Source organism: Artemia franciscana, chromosome 5 (genome assembly GCF_032884065.1).
Source record: "Artemia franciscana chromosome 5, ASM3288406v1, whole genome shotgun sequence".
NCBI lineage: Eukaryota > Metazoa > Arthropoda > Branchiopoda > Anostraca > Artemiidae > Artemia > Artemia franciscana.
In genome coordinates, this window is record NC_088867.1 from 44,578,698 (window position 1) to 44,592,718 (window position 14,021).

Below are 14,021 nucleotides of genomic sequence, written 5' to 3' on the forward strand. Positions count from 1 at the left end.
TATAGGACGATATACAGAAACTTTTTTAATATATTTTGAAGCAAGTACTAAACAATTTAAAGAGAAAGCTAAAGGTTATTTAAATGTACCGATTAAGTACAGTGTAATTTACCAAGTTTCCTCGATACCATCATTCCCCCTTATCTACGCTACCCACTCTGACAACCTCAGGTTTGTTGCTAATTTGTTTTCTTAATCCTAATATAAACCCTTTTTCTTCTTAAGAAAATACTTTTGTCTAGGAAAAGTTAGCTTAGTTAGGAAAGTAAAAACCTTGTGGGTACCTCCAAAAAACTTACTTAAATCTTTACATAAACAATCTGAAGATCTGCGGGTCCAAGAACAACTGATATCAAAATAATTGATGCCTTAGAACATTTGATAGCTTGAAATCAAAAATTTTTGAGGGGTTTGTGGGAAGTTTTCCACTCTCCTGAACGGTCGCTAATTTAAAAAAAGACAAAGTTTTTCTTTAAATGAAAAAAATCTTCGCTTTGCAGTTTATGAAACATTCAGCTACAAAACTAATTTAAATAACTTAATTGTATTATTTACATATATTTTTAGAATTCAGAAAAAAATAGCGCTTTATGAAAACCGACGCAACGAAACAGGATTAAGAGCAGAAAAGACCTTAAATAGCCTGCAGACAATGAAAACCAATTAATAAGGCTCTCAATAGTCTCCCGCCAGGCGTAAAATCGACAAATTTTAATATACCTTTTGACTTTCTAAAAAATTAAGGAAGGTCAGTTTTCAGTAAAGCCTGGTTTTTAGAATCCAGAGAAATTGGAATAACGATCTATGGTTTAACCTGGGGGCCACTGCTGCATTTACATTCACATCATTTTCCGCCTTGTTATCCTTGTTTTTCAAGATAAGGAAGGAGGTCGAAAACTTTAGTTGATAGTTTTAGATCATAAAAAAATTGCTTGGTTAAAATTTGCTTTGGGCAAAAATTTAAATTTTTGTTGAGCGAAATGGCATATAATCCCATTTTTCTGTGGCCTGATCTCTTGTGTTACTTAAACAGGGCACTACACATTGTAAGTACTGTTCAAACAAACCCTGTCCCATTGTTCTATGACGACCACAGCTTAGGTATACAATACAGTTATGAAAACTTGATTTATTTTTGGGACACAGTGTGCGGTAGTGAGGCTAGCTGCTGGAGACAAGAAAATGGCAGTCTGAATCTGAAAGATCGGAGCAAATGGACAAACACGACAAAATTGCGTTTCCGCCTATGGTGTTGTAGTACGATCTAGGTGGCGCCAAGTTCAGAGCTCTATGCCAAAAGCTTTTCATGGGCAAGATAGGAGTTTTCATAACTGAATTGTATATCTAAGCTGTAATGAGCTTCTCATGGGCAAGATAGGAGTTTTCATACCTGTATTTCATATCTAAGCTGTGACACCAATACAGTTATGAAAACTCCTATTTTGTCCATGAGAAGCCTTTGGTACAGTGCTCTGAACTTGGCGCCTCCTCCAAGCCCGCGCTCCGACACGTAGATCGTACTACAACACCATTGGCGGGAACGAAATCTGGTATCAAAGCTGTGAATTGGTCCGACTTCTAGATTCAGACTGCCAGTTTCCTATCTCCAGCCGCTGGCATCGCTGCCTCGCACTGTGTTCCAAAAATAAATCGAGTTGTCATAACTGTATTGGTATCTAAGTTGTGATGACGACTATATTGATACAATTCCCCTAACGAAAAATAAGAAAAAAAGGAAACATCATCACTACCCGTGTAAAAAAAAATCTTGCTTTTTAAAGTGGGGTACTGTAATTTCATTTTCTAAAGTTTTCAACTAGTATGATTCCAATAGCATAATTTCATTCTGATGAATTCCAAGCTCTTTTTCGAAATTCCCCTTAATTTTTTTTTTTTTTACTTTTACTATTAGAACTAGCAGAAACAATTGTTACTATTCCAGAATCAGCTTTAAAAGATTTTTTCACTAGACAATTGTTTTCAAAACGTGTTCTTAAACTTTCACTTACTGTGGGCAGTAGTTTGTTTTACACTGGGTTGCAGCCGTACTGAAATCATGAAAGAAAATTGAAAACTGGGTTTTCACAGATTAGCCATCGTTTTAGTTAGTACAAAAATTGTTCTGATGGGCATTGCAGGTCCAAAGTTGTAAGCCTTTGAAAACCACGTATCTTGAATGTTTAAATTGATTTTGCTCTATTGAACGATTTTTGGGGGGAGGGGGAATGCAGGAAGGGGATTTTGATGTACACTGGCGTTACAATTTCTTGGTTCAGTGCATTTGTAAGCATTTCATCCCCAAGTTAGGAAAGGTAGCAACCAAGTGAGCAAGACAGTGGATAAGTAAAATTTTTGACTGCCTATGGAACCGAAGCGTAAATACCTCGAAATTTTTCTACTTTTTCCCAAATCAACAAATTTAGTCAGTGATTCAAGGAGATTAGCGCCAGAAGCCATTTGATTTGTATTGCTTTCCATCATCTTCTATTTTTTTCCTAACAAAGGAGAATAACACATTATTGTTGTTCTAAATCCATATTGGGATATTGTTGAATCTGAAATAGGTCTAAAGTTTGCAGATATACGAAGGATTTCCTTCTGGTATTTACTTTCAGAGGAGGATAATATTTCAGAGGGTACCAACTTCATCAAGCAGACCAACTGGGAGGATTGTATCAACAATGGAAAAGTGGTAAAAGTTTATAAAAAGTATATTTACAGATATTTCAGAAAGGAGGGAGGCACTTGTATAGGTTTTTATTTCGAATGGAGGGTGAATTCAAAAAAAATCCAAAAAGTTGAAAGTTTTCTAAAATATTTAGGAAACCAACTGCCAATCTTTAAAACCTAAGATCTCTGGAGAAGGGGCCCAAAGTCATTCTCCCTTCTGGGTATTTCCACGAGAGAGGGCCTCAAATGCTTGTATTACATATTTTTCTTACCGCATGAGGAATCTTGAGCTTTCTCTGTAAAAGCTTAAAAAAATAAGTGATGAAGTGATTATATAGGGTTTCAGAGAAAAATAGTAGGAAATTTTGACCTGGGTTGTCAATTAACCTGGGCCTACTAAACCCTCATTTAATAAACTTGATTATTAAATCACTTTCTAGGCTTTGGTTACACGGAAGGTGTTAGAAAATTTACAGTAGGTCTTTTAAACAAATGAATGTCTGGAACCAGCGGTAAACGTTTACGAGCGACGCATTATTTAAATATTCTTGAGTGGCGGAAATATTTTTAAATTTTTTTTCTTCAATGACGACTAGCGTAGAAAAATATGTAGCTATTCGTCGAATTGCTTTATTTTGACTTTGGCCAGGGGCCCTAAAACACTTTTCTTGTCGTTCAAAGGTTGGAAAAGGCCCTTTTTGCAGAAAAGAGTCCAATTTTTTTTTCCCAATTTGGCAGCAAATTAGATTTTTTATGTGTTTTCGTCTTCGTAGGGGGAGAGGGAAAATAGCTGTTCTTCTCTCCTTTCATTCCTCCATTTTTTACACACCCATGATTAGTGATATTAATAGCCATAATGTCCACATGGCTCGTCTTATGCCATAACAAGTATTCCATGATGACAAGATAATTCACGGTTTAAAATTAACTGTAATGCTGATGGTAGACTTGAGAGCACATGAGGAATTGTCAAAATCATGCACACCTACAATAGGCTATGTATCCCCTTAATTATCACTTACATTCTACATTTGCTTTTCTATCTAATCCAGTGCTGAGGCATGACAATTTTAACGATCATACAATTATCAAAAAAGAAAAGGATCTAATTTGAAATACTTGTTTTTAGTCACGATCGATCTTATTTTAAGGGTATTGCATCAATGTATATCGCCAAAGTTGAGAACTTAGCATTCTGAAATCTAAGCATTTTGAAGGTGAATGCAAATGGGAAAATCTCTCTTAAGCCAAATTGCAGAGTTAGCGACATAGTATGGTCTAGTTACGGATCAATAGATTCAAGGGTGTGTCCAGGGTTTTGTTCGGGGGATGGGGGCTATTGTTTCGCGGAGTAAAGAGGGTGGTTGTAAAAAAAACTTTAAAAAATGCATCAACAGTTTTTTATGTGGATTTTTGTTGTGTCAGGGGAGTAGGAATTTTGTTGTGCCAAGGTAGGGGGAGTCAAATCCGATAGCCCCTTCCCCCCGGATATGGCCTTGACTATATTAATGATCTGACTCAAAAGCATGAGCTTCAACTCACTACTTTCTTGAGACATTCTTAAATGTTTATGCTTTCACAGTCACCACGGATTAGCCACATCTTTGTTTTCAACTTTTGTGCATTGTGGCTGCCGTGTCAGCACCGCGCCTAATCAATGTTTTTTAACACGGCTATTACTTTCCATATCTAGACAAAAATCATGCCCTCATTTCTATACCAAATTGGTATAAACAATCTAGTTTTTAATTACCTTTTGGGTAACTTTGGATCACATCACATAAATTACATAGCCCTGAATTACAACTGCTGCAAACTGCTGACTCAGCAAACAAGACTAAACAAAACTAGAGTCATTAAAATCCAACCCCAGTAAAATTTACCCCGGCAAAATTTGACTCAGCAAGACTCAATCCAAGAAAAATTTTGTCCACACATAACGCTAAATTAAGCCAAAACAAAATCAACCCATACAAAATCCCCTGCGAACTTCAGTCAAAGGAAAATTCAGTCCAGGTTTTATCCACATAAAACACAACCCTTGCAAACACCAACGACTGCAAAATTCACATATGGAGAACTAAGACCGGCAGAGCTCAACCTGAGGAAAATTTAACCCCATCTAGACTCAAATTAACGAATCTCGATCCACAAAAATTTGACTAATAAAAAGACTCAACCAGCAAAACTTCACGATATACAGAAATATTCAACCCAGTAAATAGCCCAGAAAAATCAACATGCAAAAACCTAACTGGGGAAAATAGTTAAAATATCTAAAACTCAATCCATGAAAAGCACAAGGTTAAACCCAGATGGCAATTCAGCCAATTAGAATATTAAATCTGCATAAACTTAAAAAAAACATAACGCGTGCAATGCATTTCCAGTACAAAATACAGCCAAAGACAATTACCCCGCAAACAATAATACACTTTCACAATAAACCTTTCATATTTTCAAACAAAATTAAAAATTTCAGTTATTAGTGAATATGCTGACACTATTTACTGAAACCTTGCCAAACTCAGCCTATACAAAATTCAGACCATGCAAGACTCAGCCGACTGAAACTGAAACCTATGCAAAATTAAGTTCATGGAAAATCCATGGAAGAAAAATTCAGCCTACACAAAAATTAGCCTATTCACAATTCAGGCTCCGCAAAAGGTGACCCAGGCGAAATTCCACCCATCCGAAATTTAATCTAAATTTGGTCCCTTTTGTAGGATCGAGGTCAAATTTTCCCACAGAAAAATTTTGAGATTTTTCTTTGCAATTTACCCAATAATCCTGATATTTTACATAGTTTTCGGTTTGTCATATTTTTTTTTTCAAATTTGTCAACCCCAGTCAAAAACATAAGAAGTGATAATAATGACTCCCACTGATATCATTGATATTAATGGCAGTGACAATGCTAACAGTAGTATTCCTGCTTGAGCTGGATAACAGGTGGCCGACCTCTCCTCCTACCTCCCAAGAAAACTATGTACTCGTAACCATAGCTTGGGAAGAGCGCATTGAGCTTGCCTTAGGTTTAGTTTTTCTCTGTTGAGTTCTACGTGGTATAGATTTTCCATGGATTGACTTTTACTGGGCTAAGTTTAACTGGGTTGAACCTTAGTAGGTTTGCATAGACTAAGTCTTAGGAGCTTAGTTTTGTTAGAATTAGGTTTTACCGAGCAGTGTTACCTGCAGGTTGAATTTTGCATGGGTTGAATTTAGTTTGGTTGAGATTTACTGGGGTGATTTTGTGTTCTAGATTTTGTCAACAAATCGCGAAAATATGCTATTTTGGGGAGATCTTGACAACTATGCCCCCTTCCAGACGTCCTTCACTAATTTATGTTTTTCAGACTCATCGTCAAACAGTTTCTGATTACAAACTGTAAGCAAGGAACGACTCAGCCCAATACTATCCAAAACTTCAAATATTGATAACATTTAATAGATCAAAAGAATTGATTTTTTATGCTGATTTCAAATCTATAAAATTCAGAAAGTTTAATACTGCTCATTAATCTCTGAGGGCCTGAAACAATTGGCCCGATTTTGAACGAAAAGGGGAAACAACCCCAGAAACTCAAGGAATCTTAAGTTCACACCATCAGATTCAACATATCAGATAACCATACTATAGAGGTTTCAAGTTCCTATATACCAAATATGGATTTTTTTTTCATAAGAAAGATCACGGATGCGTGTTTTTTTGTTTTTGTTTTTTGTTATTGTTTTTTTTTTTGCAGGATTGATCGTATCGAAAGAATGGTCATAGAAGATCAGAGAGGGCCTATTCAGACTAAAATTAACAATTTTAGTGCCCGTTTTGAGTTAATAAAAAGATTATACGGCAACTAGCCCTCTCCTATCCCCTTTTTTTCTTAAGTACCTCTTATCAAAGTTTTGAGATAACCATTTTGTTCGGAGTAGCTAAAAGGTACGATAACCGTAAGTTATGAAATTTGCCCATTGTTTACATATAATATTTGTTATTGGGGTAAAAGACGGACCTTATCAGCTGAAGTTTTCCTCGGAAGGGTTATCCGTTGGGAGGCAAATTTCCAGGGGGCGGGGATAATTTCCAAGGGTAAATTTTGTACCGAGGAATTTTTCAGAATTCATATGCGGAATACTTTTTATTTGTCAAACTTTCCCTATGGCGACTCAATCAAACAGTTCGTGGTAACGAACTGTAATAAGGAGCGACCCGGCTCAATAGTAACCGAAACTCTAAAATATGGAATTAGGATTTTAATGCTGATTTTGAATGTATAAGTTTCATTAAGTTTAGTCTTACCCATTAAAAGCTACGAGCATGAGAAAATTTGCATTATTTTACGAAATAGGGGGAAACACCCCCTAAAAGTCATAGAATCTTAACGTAAATCACACCATCGCATTCAGCATATCAAAGAACCACACTGTAGAAATTTCAACTCCTAATTTCATGCTCCTATTTACAAAAATGTGGATATTCGTATTTTTTGCCAGAAGACCGATCACGGGTGGGTGTTTATTTGTTTTTGTTTTTTTTCCAGGGGTGATCGTATCGACCCAGTGGTCCTGCAATATTACAAGATGGCTCATTCTAGCGGGAATTCAAAGTTCTAGTACTTTTTAAGCGACCAAAAAATTGGAGGGCACCTAGCCCCCCTCCTACGCTCATTTTTCCCCAAAGTCACCGGATCAAAATTCTGAGATAGCCATTTTATTCAACACAGTCAAAAAACCTAATAACTATGTGTTTGGGGACGACTTACTCCCCCACAGTCCCCGTGGGAGGGGCTGCAAGTTACAAACTTTGACCAGTGTTTACATGTAGTAATGGTTATTGAGAAGTGTAAAGACGTTTTCAGGGGGATTTTTGGGTTTGGGAGGGGGAGAGAAGTTGAGGGGGGCTTCGTGGGAGGATCTTTCCATGAAGTAATTTGTCATGGGGGATGAGAATTTCAATGAAGGGAGCGCAGGATTTTCTAGCATTATTTAAAAAAAAACAATGAAAAAATAAATATGAAAAGTTTTTTCAACTGAAAGTAAGGACCAGCATTAAAACTCAAAACGACCAGAAATTATTACGCATACGAGGGGTTTGCCTCCTCGTAATACCTCGCTCTTTACGCTAAAATATTTTTAGTGATTTCAACTATTTATTCTACGGCTTTTTTGATCCAGGGGTCATTCTTAAGGAATTGGGACAAAATTTAAGCTTTATTGTAAAGAGCAAGATATTGACGAGGGGGTGAACCACCTCATATACGTAATAAAAACATACCAATATAGAAGTTCGTTACGTAAGTTAATTCGAAAGTTACGTATGTTTTTACTAAGGAAAACGTTCGTACAAAATTAAAAGTTCTAGTTGCCTTTTTAAGTAATCAAAAATTGGAGGGACATTTTAATGTCGCTCCTTTCTCTCAGTTAAAAAAAAACTTTTTTTTTATTTAATTTTGCATATGAATAGAATGTTCCAGGGGAATTTTCAGCACGGAAGGAATTGTCTGTGAGAATTTTCCGTGGGGCGGGATGTACCACAGGAGAAATTTTTCATGGGAACATTTTCCATGGGAGGAACTCTCCGCTGGGAAGGATTTTCCGAGGGAAATATTCCACAGAGCAGAGGGGATTTCAAGCATGAAATAAAAACAATCCAAAATTAGTTTAAAAAAAGCAAATTCTTTCAAGTAAAAGTAAGGATAATTTTCAAAAGAGAATTGTCAGCAGGAAATTTTCAGGGATTAATTTTCAGAAAGGATGGACCTGACCAGGAGAAAATTTCTGTGGGAGAGGGGTTTTAAGAGTTAGAAATTTCCATGGTGGAATTTTCTATGAAAGACATTTTCGTGGGGGGGAGAATTTTCAAGGAATTGGGAAGCTGTATTTCCCCGTATTATTTGAAAAGCGATCAGAAACTATATTAAAAACAAGTTTTTCAACTAAACGTAATGAGCACCATTAAGACTTAAAAAGCACAGAAATTTTTCCGTACAAAAGAAAACTGCCCCTTCCTCAGTCTCTTCCTCTTTACGCTAAAGTTTGACTTTTGTCCCAATTCTTTACTAAGGAATCTTGGGACACAGGGGTCGTTTAATTGAAATAAAAAATTGCTTTAAGTACTACAAAACTTTATTTTAGCGAATTAAAGATTGTGGAGGGGGTTGGCTCCTTCATATAGTAATAATGTATGCATGTTTAAGTTTTAATGTTGCTCCTTTAAAAACTTTAATGTTACTTGTAGTTCAAAAACTTCTTTTCTAAAATTAATCACTCCTTATGACGGCGTCTTTTCTTTCTTTCCGTCCCACAACATACAATAGTGGCTATTAAATTTTTCTTAGAAGTCCTATATCTTTCAATTCGCCTTTTCCCATTCCCCCCACATCAACCTTGAGAAAAAGGAAACTTTGTCTACTTCCCCGAAATCAATTTCCACGCATAATCTACACTTTGTGCGCTGCCTAAAAAGAAGAATTTTCCTGGAAATTCTTATTTTCAAGCAAATTACCTTAAAATATGAATGCCAAAACCCGCAAATACAAAATTTGATTAAGAGAAAGCGATAAAAATATTGGAGTGGCATATTACTTTATCAAAACAAAAAAGTCAGGCATGTTTCAGTGGCACTATAGAACATCAAGTAAAAAAAAATATAGAAAAATCATGCAAATCTGAGCATTTTTTGCAATGGGGGGGGGCAAATTTGATGACTATTTCCTGTATTTTCTTGTTCATTCCAAATGACAAAGATGATTTACCCATTTAAAAATAAAATGCATTTTGATAGTATGTGGCTTGTCATTATATTAAAAGATCGTTGAAAAATTTCAAATAAAACCGGTGAAGTATGAGGACAAACTATTTTCCTCGTAGTCTTGAAGCGGAGAGAGGGAATTAGTTTATTTTTTATATTTTCCAATAAGATTAAAAAGCCATTTTCATGAAAATTTCCCCAAAAAGGTATTTTTCAAAATTTAAAGAGGGCAAAAATAAAGGGAAGCACATGCCCTTCCTTTTGCCCCTTCATTGAAGCCACTACAGCAAGTTATCTTCTTCGTAAATTTTTGAGTTAAGTAGACATCGTATTTGTCCCACTAAAGCATACATTGCCAAGTAAAAAATAACAAAGAAAACCTCCACTGAACAACTGAAAGAAAAAACAAAGAGAAAAATAAATATCAAACTTATACTGACTTCCTCAGTGCGTTTGGAGTATCTGAAGAAACCAAACCATTGCTTCGAAGCATTTACTACAAGAAGCGTTTTACCTAGTGATAAGTTTAAAATGATCCATTCAATGGCGATTCTTGGCCCGGGCAGGAGGGTAGCTGCCCTCTCCAGTTTTTCCTACATCTAACATTCAGTTCCTTGATTTTATATTTTTAAGCTCTTACTCTTACTAAGGTACTTAGTTGACTAAAAACAACTATTTTTGTATTCACCCCCCCCCCAGTTAATGCGGCTTAAATCCATTGCTGTATTCAATTTTTTTTTGTCCTTGGCGAAGCTTAATTGTGCAGTTCTTCTTTACAATTATACGAATACACGAAATGGAGAAACTGTGCTCAAAGGTGTTTCTTCTGAGAATTTTGAGAAAATTTAGAAAAATCTTCCAAGAGCTAGACCTTTGATAGTAAAAATTCTAATCTAGATATTTTTCCAGCCAAAAAAATAAATCTAGCCTAAGAGCCTAAGAATATGTATTTTTAAAAAAGAATATATCCTGCAAAAAAAAATGTCATCAAGAATATAGTCTAACAGTCTGTCGAACAAAGAAGAAACTCCTCGAATTCGATCACTCCTCCTCCAAATTTCTGTATCTACTACTGCAAACACGTACTTAAAATAAGCCCCCCTTTTTAGTAACTCGGTACCAGATCTTTATGTCATAGAACTCTTTCCGTAGTGTGTATTATATCGGAGCTATCTGACTCATTTCAATTCTTAAATCTATATATATAAAAATAAGTTGTCTGTGTGTGGATCTGTGGATCTGTGGATCAGGTGACGTCATGTTTGTTCGCATATGACGTCTGAATTATTTCACACTAATACAAAAGAAGAAAAAAACTAAAAAAGGTAAAAACTACAAAAAAAACTAAAAAGAAAAAAAGACTAAAAAAGCTAAAAAACTAAAAAAAACTAAAAAAAGGTAAAAATCTAATAACTAAAAAAAAACTGAAAAAAATAAAAAAAGGCAAAAACTACAAAAAAAATAAAAACTAATAAAAAAACTAAAAAAGCTAAAAAACTAAAAAAACTAAAAAAAACTAAAAAAAGGTAAAAAACTAAAAAAAACTAAAAACTAAAAAAGAAAAAAACTAAAAAAAAGGAAAAAACTGAAAAATAAAAGAGAAAAAGAAAACTAAAAAAATATGAATAAATATATATAAAAATAAGTTGTTTGTGGGTTATGTCTGTCTGTCTGTCTGTCGAGTGACGTCGTGTTTGTCCGCATATGACGTCTGAATTATTTCACGCTAATACAAAAGAAGAAAAAAAACTAAAAAAGGTAAAAACTACAAAAAAAACTAAAAAGAAAAAAAACTAAAAAAGCTAAAAAACTAAAAAAAACTAAAAAAAGGTAAAAAACTAAAAACTAAAAAAAAACTGAAAAAACTAAAAAAAGGCAAAAACTAAAAAAAACTAAAAACTAATAAAAAAACTAAAAAAGCTAAAAAACTAAAAAAAACTAAAAAAACTAAAAAAAGGTAAAAAACAAAAAAAAACTAAAAACTAAAAAAGAAAAAACTAAAAAAAAGGAAAAAACTGAAAAATAAGAGAAAAAGAAAACTAAAAAAATATTAATAAATATAAAAAATATAAATATAAATATAATATAAATTAGCAATCAACAAAGCACCGAGACACAAATGACGACCGGGACACAGGGAGTATAAATGACGACCAGGACATAAGTAAAAAAAAAAACTAAAAAAACTAAAAAAATGGTAAAAACTACAAAAAAACTAAAAACTAATAAAAAAACTAAAAAATTACAAATGACGACCGGGACACAGGGAATATAAATGACGACCGGGACACAGGGACACAACTACAATGGGGACGCCGGGGGGGCACAGGGGGATATAAATGACGACCGGGACACCGGGACACAAGGAATATAAATGACGCCCGGGACACTCAAAGAGAAATCACAGACTGGAACACCGGGACACAAATGACGACCGGGACACAGGGAATATAAATGACGACCGGGACACAGGGACATAACTACAAAGGGGACGCCGGGGTGCACAGGGGGATATATAAATGACGATGGCGACTCAGGGAATGGTCGATTAGCAATCACCATCAACAAAGCTCAAGGGCAATCATTAGAATCATGAGGTATAGATCTGAATACGGATTGTTCTTCCCTTGGACAATAATATGTTGCATGTTCAAGAGTCAATAAAACTGACAATCTATTTATATGCATAGACAATGGGACAGTAAAGAATGTTGTATATTCGCAAGTTTTACGTAGTTAAAAACATATATATATATATATATATATATATATATATATATATATATATATATATATATATATATATATCTATATTCACAGGTGGGACATAGGGACACAACTACAATGGCGCGTAACTAATATGGCGCGTAACGACTTACGCGCGCGGGGGGGCTTGGGGGGGCGCGAAGCGCCCCCACCAACTAGGTGTTGGGGTGGCGCGAAGCGCCACCCCAACAGCTAGTTATTCAATAATTACTTACAACTTTTTTTCTACGCAAGGTATAATTATTTTAAAAAAAGGTAAATTTGGTTTCTTGAGGTTAAGATTATAGCTAGTAAAATATTCACAGATAATATAAATATTATTTAAATGATTTTTGGGTTTTGACCAGAATATATAAGCGATACGGCACATTTCTAATAGAACAGTTGTCTACATTAAGCTGTTTATAATGAACAAACTTTTATTTACCTTGAAGTTCTCTTTATTTTCAGGAAAGAGTCATCCAAGAAAGATTTTGTGTTCGAGTCCGTTGCACCGGGAAAAATCAACTGGACTTCGAACTAATTTCGAGTTCTCTCCCAAAATAATCTCTGGCCACGGATACTCAAAGTCGCGGGCAACAAGTGGGAGAAACGTGTGTAATTTTAATCTTTTCAAATTAGAAATTCAAAGCGCATTTTTCATGAGTCTTTGCATGAATTCTTAAAAGGATAACATCGTTTGCAGAAATAATCAAAATAAGGTTGAACAAAAATTTTATGGACAAAGCAGCGAAAAACTTATTAAAACTTCGCAAAAACCGTCTATTCTAGTACAGGTTAATAAACTGTTTATTAGACTCTGCAAGTAATAAAATACCTAACGAATGATAAATATTCATGAAAATAAATACAATAGTTCAAAAATTCATTCTTACACTATTATTCTGTCTCTTAGTTATCGCATGAAAAGCATGGTGAACACAGCCGTTCAAAGGCGGGACAACTGCCCTAGGCACCGTGGATGGGGAGGGGCGTGATTGGGAGGATGTCCACTATGAGAAAATGTTTCACTTTAACTTGGCTTTTATTGCTTATATTTGAGTCGGGAGGGGGGGGTGCTGTAAATAGTTTTGCTCCGAGCACCACCAACCATAGGAATGGCTCAGGTGAGCAGATTTGGCAACAGGCACGAACATAGGAACTTACTTCAGGGATGGAGATTTTTCTTTCTTTTTTCAACGGTGAAAACTGACTAATTACACTAAAATAAAATGGAGGACCTTAGGTTTCAGATCCTCGAAGGGGGCCTGAAGCTACCCAGCGTACATCCCTTAGTTACAAACCAGCGTGTACAAATAGAAGGTATTGTACATATGGTGTATGCTGTATAACAGTGGCAAAAGGCATATATGCTGTATAACAGTGGCAAAAGGCATATATGCTGGAATTCACTTAAGGGAGGGAAAAACATTCGCGTTTACGCAGAAAACTAAATTAGTTATATGTCGAATATATAGAAATAACCTTAAGGTTTCACATGTTGGGTGAGGGTAAGAGCCCGGACCTTCTTCTTTTTACATGAATGATTCAATAAATTTTGGCTGGGGATCATAAATAATCCCTATAGGAGTGAGTTGCAGTTTAATAGCATCAGCAAGGGTAGATACTTTCAAAAAAAGAAAAACCGTTTTCACTGATCAAATGGCTAAATTTATTACATTTAACTTAATATATTAAAACAATGAATGTTTGATCAATATCTTGTTTTTGTATGACCATTACATTAATACTCTGTGTATGATCAAGAATAGAAAAGACAGCAGTGCCAATTAACGAAAAGGTTGGGAGGTGACAAATTCATTTGAAATATTGGGGGTGAAGAGATGATTTTAAT

The 14,021-nt window shown here is 35.0% G+C and overlaps 1 protein-coding gene across 1 annotated transcript in view; it reads right to left on the reverse strand.

Moving 5' to 3' along the window:
- LOC136027469 (glycerophosphocholine cholinephosphodiesterase ENPP6-like) overlaps positions 1-12,773 on the reverse strand; it is a 68,151-nt gene extending 55,378 nt beyond the window's left edge. Inside the window, exon 1 of the mRNA XM_065704764.1 lies at positions 12,615-12,773. The gene's annotated coding sequence lies outside the window, so the exon portion shown is untranslated. The remainder of the gene's footprint in view (positions 1-12,614) is intronic.
- Between the last annotated feature and the right edge of the window lie 1,248 nt (positions 12,774-14,021).